We start from the raw sequence: 8793 nt of genomic DNA, 5'->3' as shown, positions 1-8793 counted from the left end.
TCATTCAAATGCAAGAATAAAAACAATTGTATGATTTTGGTCATCATGACGTAAGTATGAAACAAAGGTCACTGAGTTTAAATGAGCATCAGTGACTTTTTGCTTAGAACCGATATCTATATCCACAGGGATTGCATAAGAGGGCCTGGGGCACTTTGGACGCGGAACTTGAATTTGATCTTGTGTGACCTAATCTGAACCAAAATTAAAAATGCAGCAGCCTCATGTCTTGACATAAGTGAGTCCACATGCACGGCAGCCCACCCTGTAAATTTTGTGTCTCTAGTTTTCTTGCTTCTTTTGTATTTCAGGGGGTCAAATTGACCTCCACCCCACCCGAATAAAGGGTATTCAACGCCCCCCCCCCCGACCGGGCGCGTGTTGAACCAAAACCGGTCTAAAATTAGCACCCAAAAGCGCGACGAAGTTACTGCCTACTACGCTCAGAAGAACCCTTGAAATGTGCCAGCCCCCACCTCGACACAAATATTAAATGAAACAGATACGAAAACCCGACGATCGAAGCCACCCGACTAAACCTTTGGCGGTAACCGTCCGACAATGATCAGCGAACCAACGCTGGGCATTTCGAACATGCCTAACGTGAGTGCTGCACTACAGCCTGAAGTCCGCCTTACGGCTGCCTGCCGGGGTTTTCCGTGACAGCCTACAATAGTCGCGCACGTCATCTTACGGAATCAATTCTGAATCACACGCGTCCAACAGTGTCTAAAGCCACATAGCATCGACCATACGTTGGTTACTGAAACCCAGTTTAGTTCATTTAAGCTCAACAAAATAGCTAGCATCCCCGGCGACAACATCTCACACCGAGCCGGAGCGAGAAAACGTGTCTGAAAAAAACACCTGTACAGCTAGATGAGACTTCTGCTTCCAAACTCTGAGAAAAGGGTAGATCAAATCCGGGTAAAAGTATGTGTCTAGTGTGTTTAAGGGTCAGTTTGAGTTATTTTCTCCGACCAGGGCCCAAAATCTGTTTCGCTAAATTCCACGCCTGTGGCGGAAGCTTAATGACGTTTAAAGTACGCACTCAGTTGTTCGTAACCACTGGCACGCGCGCGGGATTTCATAACGGATACAGTACGTTCGACAAGAGTGCCTACGCAAAGGGGTTCGTATGCATTGATGGCATGGAAGTAGAGTTGCATGTCTGATAATCTTATGGGTTTGTTCCAGGAGAGCTCGGTCAACCGGATACAACACCACGCATCGTCAGCCCGTGAATATCGCTACTAAACGTGAGCTCCGCGGGGTGATCTAAGGAGTAGAAGTCAACTGTGCAACGTTTAGCTCCAACCGGCGTGCGGCTTAAAGTGATTGCCTTTGCTAATGCTGGACCGGGTATGAACAAGACCCTGACCAACGTGGACACGATAAAGCTTTCGACAAAGGGATACTGGATGTCATGTACTAGATGTTAAACCGCACTAGGTATCAATTCGCACTAGATATCAACTCGCATTAGATATCAACGACCACTAGATATCAATTCGTACTCGTATAGTGGGTGTTACGCGCGCGTCTGTGGCCGTTTCGTGCTGCCGCGCGGCTGGTCGGCCGTCGCTCGAGTCGTCTCGCCTACATCGCGCCGTCTGGAGGCGCGGTCGTCGCCCTTAAGAGCACGCCCCGTCCCGCCAGGGCTGGTAAGCTCGGTACGTGCCATCCCGTTATGGGGTGCGGACAAAGGTACGCATAGAAAAGGATTGTCTGGAATTTATCCGTTGGAAAAGCTCGCATGGCTGATAATGTTCGGGTACACAAGGAAGTAAATTCGCGACATCAAAAGTTCGCAGTGTAAAACGGCCGTAAATGATAGCATTCGCATGGCAAATGCTCGTCGGGAAAAGGAGCCACGAAGTCGTTTGCACATGCAGAAGTCTGTGGAGCTCCTATGACAAAAGTACTGACTTCCGAATTACATTCAGTTCGCATGTCTATGTATGATGCTGTCACACAATTGTTCGCAAACGTTCGTAAGAGATAAAGTTCGCTTGACAAAAGTCTATACCCAAAGGTTCGTGTGCAGATGCGTAAGGAAAGTTCGAGCGTCGGTCTCCATCCTTGGTGCGAAGTCTGAGGCGAATTGTCGTTGCGCGACCACCACATCGTGTCAACTGGAGACGGGGGGGGGTGGGGGGGGGGGTGGAGGGAGAGCAGAGGATGCCGGTAAAAAGCACAGGATAAATTAAGTTAAATGCTACGACCATCTTAGCTCTTCATGACACGAAATAAAATACCCTCCGGTTGGCATCAAATGATCCCGAACCAATCGGAATAACGCTGAGGACAATGGGAGCTGGGCTCAAACGGACAACATGACAAGAAAACATGCTCACCGCAGTCCAGTGTCCTACAATTGCCAACTTTGGGTGTAAAGCAACATTTTATGAGGAGGGATTTTTCACTCCTTTTCCCAATATTTTGTGTGAATTTTTACTTCTGTCTGGCATTGTCTAAACGCACGTGGCAAACGCCTATTTCCCTTTCTGAGGTTTTCAAACGTCATCCAAAACCGAGCTCACTTGAAACCACCAAGCATAAACGAGGCTCCACAGAACCTGGACACCTATGGCTATGTCCTGCCTCACCTACATCTGAGTCATGCCTATGTATGCACAGAGCAAGGGCGCCAGGTACCTCCAACCCCAAGAACCCCAGCGACTCCAGCCGCTTGCACCCATTAAGTTTGGTTTGTTGACAAAATGTATCACAACCGGCAGCTGTATGCCAAATACAAGGTTTTCACGCATCCCTTTTTTTGGTCCCACCACCACACCACGAAAGCGGAGCCTGGTGCCAACACCAGCAGGGCTCGGTAGAGAATTTCTATCCGCGTATTCCTTTTTCCAGGGAAGCTTGACCACTAAATTGCATCACTTCCGAAATGCAGGAATGGAAAATTCCAAAAATGTCTTCTAAATTAGATTTACAAGATGAATATCACCATTTGAACACTCATGTTAGCAAACGAGTGTGATGCCACTTTATTCTTCCTTCCTTTTCGATTGCCTTTAGAGGTACCATCTGTTGCTTAAATGTTGATCAATTTCGCTACAAGATGCTTCAAATGCAAACTTGTGCGTATTTCATACATAAATCGGATTAATTCGCCAGCCGCCCAAACATGTTTCATATGCACCCAAGAGTGAACAATTCACAGGGAATGAAGGAGACAATCTGAAGCACGGAACTTTTTTATCGCCATTTTTGCCCTATTAAACCCTCGGTTAACCGTTTTCTTGGTTCATGGCGGTGCTCAATAATGATAAATAAAAGCTCTTCGAGTGTTTAACTTACCAGCCTACCAGACATGACTATCCTTATGCTGCCATAGAGAGCTTTGGGACAGACCTGACGCAGTTAACACAGAAGTGCTTGATAGCGAAATTCTGCCCTCTGGAAATGTTTGTCATGCACACCTCTTACTTGTTTGTATTTTAATCTCGTAGGTTGGTGAGCATGATTGATATCTTTATTTGGGGGGTGAGTGGGATGACTCTGTCTGCTAGCAGACCGTGCAAAAGGTACTGACTTTTCGTTTTGAGGAAGCAGGAAGAAGCCAGTGGATATCCTGTGGACCAAGTAATTGCTTACCTTACATGCTTTCAACACATGATTGGTAACTAGAGTAAGCCATTTCCTGTTTAAATCCATCGAGTTTTGTCATGAGGCAAATTATGATGTCACAAGGCATGCAATGGGATTATTTTCTTCCATATTGTTGATAATTTACCACAAATTTCTTGAAGTTGTCCATCAAAGCTGCTTCAATCAATTGTTTTTTATAGTTGTCATGGTTTGCTGACTGTCAAATGACTGTACTGTATACATGCATTATATAGTTAAATATTAGCATGTAACAAATAGTCAGACCATCCCATTTAAAATGTGAAGCCAACAACCTAAACTGTGTCATTAAATATGAATAACAAGCCTAAATAGACGTCTTTGCTGCAGCTGAAAAGCAAGCAGCAATACCAGCATGGTTATCTAAAATTTATGTTACCTTTGAAGAAGAGAGTTTTGTGAAGCATACCCGTTATTGCCCTTGACATAGGTTAACCATGACAATCAAAATGAGCGGTTCAAAGTGATTTAAAATGTTTTGATCTGTGTGTTGTCAACTTTGTCTGGTGTCAATGAGCATACACAAATAAACTGAATAAAAATATAAGTTGAAACCAGCCAAAAATTAGCTGTATCTTGTTTTATCACAAGTGCTGCTGTCAACAGATAGATGTTTTGATATGATGTTCAACATATGGGCTACCCTAATTAGGTGAAGTTGGTTAAGTGCATGGCAAGTGGCAATAGGAATTGTGCAAGAATCAGTAGCTCACAGCTGCTGCTGTTATACAAGCTGGTTAGACAGGATGAGATGAAGTAGGGCCTCTTTAGGTCAGGCATAGTTAGGCTACTTTTATGGAAATAGCATTGACATTTTGTAAGAAACAGTGACAAAGTGTTTGTGTTCCCTGACCCCATCTTAACAGAAGCCAGAGGTATGTCTGTTGTGCTTGACTTGGTGATGGGCTGATGTGTAGGAGTCCAAGTTTTTGTTTGTTTGCGTGTTTCATGCTTGTTCAATTATCTGTGTTATTTTGTTATTGAATTTGCTTGCTTTTTTGTGTTAAAAGTGCTGTGGAAGGGATGTGCAAAGTGCAGCATCAAATTATCGGTGTTCATAATTTTATGCTCATTACACTGTCATGAAATTACTATGCAATATGTTCTGTTTCACTTAAATGGCCTAAGATGTTAAAAAACAGAACAGTTTTGTCAGGTTTCTGATATAACGTCCCTGCCAACTTGAAATAGAGGTCTTTGTTTGCTGAAGCATCAGTCACGAGATCATAAGTTCCATCTTTTGTGAATGGATTTTTTCACCCCCGCGCGGTCTTTTTGCGATGAAATTTTTCACTCCCACCCTATGCTCTGTTTATTTTAAGAAAGAACGGCATTAAAGCTGGTCAATCAATTCGTCACGAGCGTCACGTTGAAATGTTTTCAAGCTCAACAAAATTGGTCGGAAGGCCTGCAGGACAGCACTGCGGATCCCTCGAAGCAGTAGCAGTTTTGGATGTTTGCATCGCTTGCAGCAGCTTCATGTTCATATGGTTGGTCGAAATATATATATATATATATATATATATATATATATATATATATATATATAACATATATATATATATATATATATATATATATATATATATATATATATATATATATATATATATATATATATATATATATATATATATTGGCACTGGGGTTATTTTCGTTGGCAATTATTTTTACGTTCTAAATTCATTGCCTACCTTCGAAACAAGTTACGCTATACTTCCATTCGGTGATTGCTCCAAACTGGTGCTGTTTCATGAATAACATGGGAAAATCCCAAACACAGAAAATTAATTCGCTCAGTTTTATTGAAGGTATTCAACAAAACGCTATACATTCAGCTACAGATATATGTACAACACGTCCAGCTCAAACACCCCACACGTAACTCCCATCCGCCCCGTCAAGCTCCCCCGTCTTATCACGCGCTTCATCTGTGCCCACACTAACTCTATCGGGTTCAAGTCGCAGTGATACGGCGGCAGGCGAACGATCCGATGACCATAATCTCTAGCAAGGTTGTCCAGAAAATATTCCTCCTTCCGGTTCTGGGACTTGACTAGCTCCAGCAGCTCCACCTTCCGCATGTCTTCGTCGATGGTCACACCTGCCTTCTGCAACCACTCCTGGATTTCCGCTTTACACCAGCTAGAAGTTGGCACTTTTTGGCACAAACGGGGATGATATGAGGCATTATCTATGATGATCACAGAGTGCTCTGGCACGTTCGGAAGCAGGCACTCGGAGAACCACTTCTCGTAGCAGTCGGCGTTCATCGACGTATGGTAGTCGGCGTTCTTGCCATCGGTCCTGAGGTGGAGAAGTGCGCCCGGTATAAATCCTTCTGAAGAGCCGGCATGGACCATGATAAAACGTTTTCCTTTTCCAATGGCGTTCTTCCGTCCGTTGACTTGACTGCCGTCCAGTCACGCCAATTCCTCCATATCGTACTGATTGTACCATGTCTTGTCGGTATAAATAATTTTGCCATCGGGAACTTCTCTACGCAGCCTCCTCATCTCCCGCAAGAACTGGCATCTCGTTGTTGCATTATGAGTTTTCTCTATCAAGATCTTGCGCTTGTTGATCCTTCGGTACCTAAATCCGTTCGCGAGTAGGTGTTTTCTTGCGGTGGATCTAGACATGATGACGCCGAGCTGTTCGTGAAGAGCATCCGTGATGGTGTCCGGAGTAACATGTTTTCCGTCTATGTACATTTGATGTACCATTCTCCTCATCGCACAAACATCGAACGGATCTAGATCCACCCTTGGTCTTGCTGTCCCTTGGTCTTCTTAATAATGGACTCTCCCGGACGGCGTCGTCGTCTCCAGCCTTCAACTTCATGTCCCAGTCTTCGACAAAATGTTGATACACATTATTAACAATTTCCCTACTCTGTGCACCGAGAATCCTTCCAGACGCTAGATTAGATTTTTCATTCATTGGTAAGTAGGTACTAAAGCATATAAAATATACAAAAAGACAATGAAGTATACAAGTAAAACAATATTAAAACTTTTCACTGCGTAAAATATTACCGCAACACCAAAGTGATGGCGGTCATGATGCCGGTAATTTTTGGGCTACAACACACTCGAATAATGACCCACGCGCAAAAGCCGTGCAAAATCGTTGGCAGCACTTTAATTCCGTTCTTTCTTACGATAAACAGAGCATAGTTCAAAAGCGATTCTAGCTCCCTGCGGCGCAGGCCGCCCGCCGTGTTTGCTGCGTCGCCGCTTTCTCTGCTATAAACGCGTGGTGCCTGGCGCCGCCTCTGCTCGGCCGACAGTCGGCTGCTAACCTCTCCTCGGGCCCAATATGACGTCACTATGGAGAAGGCCGGATCAGCCGCCAGACCGAAAACAGGTTATAACGGGAGCGATGCGTGTTTGATTGCGACGAGGTCGATGAACTGCGGGTCGTGGCATCTTTGGGTAAATTGCCGGAGTTTGTCCCAGCGGTGTGGCGTTTGGTGCGTACAGCAGGCATCTCGAGCCATGTTTCGAGGCTAATGACGCAACGGAGGGCAGCGCCACGAGACAACGGGCCGTATTTCTGAGTGCGGTTGACGCAAAAATTTTCGGGTGACTGGAAGGCCTGACAGCAAGAACAGGGAGGAGGCGGGCAAGAGGCTCCCCGCTTCTCAAACTGGCCAACAATGTTAACTCGCTCCCATTCCCCCCACCCCAACAATTTTCAGGTTTCTTTGCGTTCAGCACTTACTTTTATGCCACATGAAACATACATGACGATTTACTTAGGTCGCCAGCCATCTTCCTCAAACCGCACTGGATGACAGCGCATCATGTCGTAGCTGGCAGCAGGTCATCCGTCCATGTACAGCGTACGGAGATATTTAGATGCAAACTCCAGGCTGCTTTAGTGTCAAGGGCTCTGTTATGTCCTTTTATATTGTCTCGGTTCTCTTGCCTGACTGCTCACTCCCCTCAGCATAGCCCCATGGAGTTTAAGGTGGACCTGTCATAGGCCTTTGGCCTAGTCCAGCTTGCCAGCTCAAAACTAGGCTTTCATGTAATGCCGGGGTTTCATGTAACTTTCGCAAAATTACTGCTTTGACGCCCTCTGGTCGAAATTTTAGGCAGCACTCGAGATGCCACGATTGCGCGAGCCTTTTTCATTGCCAACATTGGTACGCTATTTGCTTGACCAATGCACCATCCCGCACGTTCGAGCATATATAACGGTGCCGGCATGTTCGAGTATGTGCCCACAGCCTATACGGCTAGCAGCGACGATCAGAAAGCCTGAGTTTGCGGGGGGGGGCATCTCTGAACGGCTCTTTTCTTCTTTATTTCTGGTTCAGGGATAGGTGCTTGCCAGCTGCGTTCGTCGGGCAGGGGCAAAACAGTGCACCACCACGCACCTCAAGTGCCAGGCAGCGCGTGTGATGCATTTGTCTAAATGGTGCGATTTGGTGCCCTGTGTCATCGAGCAGGCTGTGGTAAACGTAAAAGTTTGTCAGTCCCAAACAAGCAAAATTTTGAATAAGAAGGTCGTTCCGACTCCTTTCCATTATTTTGGGCTGCTTGTGTATAGCCATGAAATACTTGGGTTTGTTCTCGAAAATGCGGTAGCCTTTTCTTTCTTAACCCATTAACGCCCGACCATAGTAATACCTATTTCTCACCAGTGATTTTTTATATCCCGCGCCTCTTGTGGTGTGTTTCATGCTTCTTGCCAACCTGTGTATTGCGGTTCCATGTCATGCCACGTCGATGCGATTTTTCCCGAGCGTCGTTTTTTGGCCGGCTGCGGCAGGGTTTCCTCAGTTACCGGCTCCTGGTAACGTACTTCCATCTCGCCTGGTACGTCGACCACATGTGCTGTACCCAGGTGTTCATCGTGGCCGGTTTTCAACGGTTTTTTAGTATGGGAGGTTCATAATTTTGTCCAAAAAGTCTCTAGCAGGTGGATATTGAAGGTTGATCAATTGTCTATCTCTTGTAAAAGCGTTGTTTTGATATCTCTTCATGTTAAAGTGTGATCCTCTTAAATATCACGAATGTTTTTCATTTTGCCCCTGGCTTGGGGCAAAGCAAAGCAGTATTCGGGGCAAAACGGACAAGTAACGAATTGAATAAGCGAAATAAATGTTTTCAAAGTTATCATTTTTTATGAAAA

The sequence above is a fragment of the Pollicipes pollicipes genome, unplaced genomic scaffold (genome assembly GCF_011947565.3).
Source record: "Pollicipes pollicipes isolate AB1234 unplaced genomic scaffold, Ppol_2.1 Scaffold_2555;HRSCAF=2994_pilon_pilon_pilon, whole genome shotgun sequence".
Taxonomy (NCBI): domain Eukaryota; kingdom Metazoa; phylum Arthropoda; class Thecostraca; order Pollicipedomorpha; family Pollicipedidae; genus Pollicipes; species Pollicipes pollicipes.
The sequence above is the reverse complement of the archived record's forward strand: the minus strand, read 5'-3'. Positions refer to the sequence as shown.